The 3,453-nt window shown below is 44.5% G+C and overlaps 1 long non-coding RNA gene across 1 annotated transcript; it reads right to left on the bottom strand.

Moving 5' to 3' along the window:
* Positions 1–767: 767 nt before the first annotated feature.
* LOC307205831 lies at positions 768–3,033 on the bottom strand. Its single transcript, XR_013834091.1, has 2 exons — positions 2,944–3,033; positions 768–1,760 (listed from the first exon to the last, which is right to left on the bottom strand). It is a non-coding gene; the product is annotated as an uncharacterized lncRNA (long non-coding RNA).
* Positions 3,034–3,453: the final 420 nt, after the last annotated feature.

Genomic DNA, 3,453 nt, shown 5'->3' with positions numbered 1-3,453 from the left:
ACCCTTCATTGTGGGATAAGCAAGGTCTTCTAAGTAAGTATTAAATTATATTCCCTGGAGAAGAACTCCTCCCCACTTATTAAACCATCACACTCTGCTGCATAGGAAACTCTAAAACAACCCTTTATTGCAGAAGATATATTGGGATGCAGGTGGCGCTGTGGGTTAAAGCCTCAGCGCTTAGGACTTGCCGATCGAAAGGTCGGCGGTTCGAATCCCTGCGGCGGGGTGCGCTCCCGCTGCTCGGTCCCAGCGCCTGCCAACCTAGCAGCTCGAAAGCACCTCCGGGTGCAAGTAGATAAATAGGGACCGCTTACCAGCGGGAAGGTAAACGGCGTTTCCGTGTGCGGCTCTGGCTTGCCAGAGCAGCAATGTCACGCTGGCCACGTGACCCGGAAGTGTCTCCGGACAGCGCTGGCCCCTGGCCTCTTAAGTGAGATGAGCGCACAACCCCAGAGTCTGTCAAGACTGGCCCATACGGGCAGGGGTACCTTTACCTTTACCTTTATATTGGCACAGTGGTATATCCCAAAAAGAATTGTGTTGTGGTGAGCAGCAAGTCTTATGGGGAGGGAGGGGGAGAGCAGATGACCCCAACCAGGACCAGGAAAGATGGTTGTTACACTGTTCCTCACAGGTCCTCACATATTGTTAATTTTTTTTGGGGGGGGGTGGAGTCAAGTAGTCACTTTTCACCTTTAAATGTATCAGCACATGAGAATCTTGATATCAAAAGGAAATACATGAACACAGCAGGAAACTGGGAGTTTTGATGCAGTAAAGCATTTATTCTGAAAGGGAAGAGACAGAATTCCACATGTTGAATTTCAGGTAACACAGAGTGCCAAATCAGACTCCACATGAAGACATGCAGTATCAAAAACAGATAGTGTGTGTGTGTGTGTGTGTGTGTGTGTTTGTTTGTTTGTTTGTTTTAAATGGAAACATGGACCAGCAAGTTGCAACATGGAGGACTAGCTCGTGCAAACATTGAGTAGAACTTAAGCAACACAACTACATTTTAAAAAAAATAATAATAGCCTAACATTGTTAGATGAGTATTGATGGACAAATCTCACACGATGAAGACTTTATCACTCTTCTTCTCCTACAATTGCAATCACAGTGGAACATTGCATTTAAAATATGCACCTCTTCAGCTAAAACAGGGCAATAGTGAGGCACCACCGGTTTCATCACTGCCCAATGAGAATACAATGTTCCTGGCTTAGAACATGATTCAGAATCCAAAGTGCTGAACTCACGTTGAGGACATGTGCAGGTGACTGCCTCAGCAGATGTGAAAGGGGGTCCTTTAAGTTAGAAGGTTGTATATTGGAACATAAATTTTTGAACTCATGTCTACAGTGGAGCCAACATCTGGATTTCTTGCTCCATGGTCCTCCTCATATTCATTCTTTGGTTGGCGGCTTCAGGGTTTATTCTCACTGGCAAGAGCTGCATCCACCCTCACTTTTTGACACATATTTTTTGGAGTAGATGCTGGTTGAACTCAAACCAGAGTTTGGACGGCTATAGATTGACCCATGTCCACCATGGTGTGCCCCTCCATGGTAGGGGATCATGCGAGCACAAGGGTTGTGTTGCTCAATGCAAAAAGGTTGGTCGGGGCAGTGGATAGCTGGCCCAGGAATGGTGAGGAGGAAGGGAGGTGGCTGAATTTGGATGGTGGAGGGAGGGCAGCTGGCGTAGCAATGGTTCCATCTGGAAGACATCTTGGCTGAAGTGGATGTATAGATCTGAAAGGACACATCAGGTGGAGAGTGGACAAAGTGTACAAGGGTAAACAGTAACTGAATTTCACAGTGTTCTGGTTCTCCAACAGACATTTTAAAACCAAAGGCCCACAACCAGGCCAGCTTCTCGTAGTGGCCAGCTAGATGCACCAATGGAAATCCCACAATCAGGACCTGATTACAATAGCCACTCTCTCCACTTGTGATTCCTAGCTGCTGCTAACCAGAGTTATACTGCATTTCACAGTGGAGGGTGAATCTAGTCATTGTGGCTAGTAGCCATTGATAACATTATCCTCCATGTGTCCAGCTTCAGTCTCCTTCAGAATAGGCCCACTGAAATCAATGGGCAGGAATAATTTAGTTCAGGGATAGCCAGCAATGTCTTCACCAGGTGTTCTGGACTACAAGTCCCATCAGTCCCAGCCAGCTTGATCAATATAGCCAGGGACAATCAGAGTTCTAGGTCAAAGCATCTGAAGGACATTGCATTGGCTACCCCTGCCTTTGGTTCACTTATATCAACTGGCCTACCTTGAATATAACCATAAAAAATAAAACAAGATAACTAAATCTAACACAGTGGTACCTTGGGTTACATATGCTTCAGGTTACAGACTCCGCTAACCCAGAAACAGTACCTTGAGTTAAGAACTTTACTTCACAGTGAGAACAGAAATTATGCGGTGGCAGCGGGAGGCCCCATTAGCTAAAGTGGTGCTCTGGGTTAAGAACAGTTTCAGGTTAAGAACAGACCTCCAGAACGAATTAAGTACTTAACCCGAGGTACCACTGTAGAGAGATAGATGATAGATGGATAGCTTATTGGAGACTTGCCATCAAGTTCTTGGTCAATGGATGGGATATAAATAATAAAACTATTGTTATTTAATATTATTACCTACAACCCCTCTACTTCCTTGTTCACCTTCTGTTAAATGATACAAAACTATTCATAGATTCTGAGTAGGCATCATCAACACATTAAGGTGTCCCTTCTGCACTGACCACCAACTTTCTGTGCCTTAAGCTTCTGCCTAAACAGATTTAGAATGGGTTAAAAAGCTGAAATAAAAAGCAGTGCACCTTAACAGGAAAGAAATGGACTTTCATGGTATATTTTTCTTTTTCTTTTCCACCTCCAAGATTACGAAAAGGCCTTGAGTTAAAATGAATTATAGCATACCTTACCAAGCTCTGCAGTGAAAAGAACTCGAGTGGAGTGTCTCCGTGCTGAGGGAATCTGGTGATGTTGCTGTGTCCGCTTGGGGCTTTTATCTATGTATCCTGAGACGATGATGAGTTTTATTTTCACAAGATTCCAATTAATTCCTAATAGCATTTTTCCTTGAGTCACTTCCAAGTAGTTTCAAGGAGTGATGTTATGATTCATAACTCTTCTTCCTTGTTATTGATGTTGCACGCCATAGTTGGGTCATTTCCCTGGAAATTGCTCTGGGTCCAGCGTTTCAAAAGAGGTATTGGGTGTTGGTGTTTCTTGAGTTTGATCTCCCCCAGAGCAGAATTGGGAAAGCCTCTTGTCCTTTCCTGAGTGGCGTAACAGCTGAAAGAGTGTGAAGTGTTGGGAAGCTGAGAGTTGTTAAAGGAGTTGAGAGATGTTAGGAGACCACGATTCCTGCAAAGTGCTACAGTTTGTGGAGTGGTTTAACAAGCAATGCCTCTCCACAGGGGACAC

Source organism: Podarcis cretensis (assembly GCF_951804945.1).
Source record: "Podarcis cretensis genome assembly, chromosome: 16".
Taxonomy (NCBI): domain Eukaryota; kingdom Metazoa; phylum Chordata; class Lepidosauria; order Squamata; family Lacertidae; genus Podarcis; species Podarcis cretensis.
Note: the sequence above shows the minus strand (reverse complement) of the source record. Positions and strands in the feature narration are given on the sequence as shown.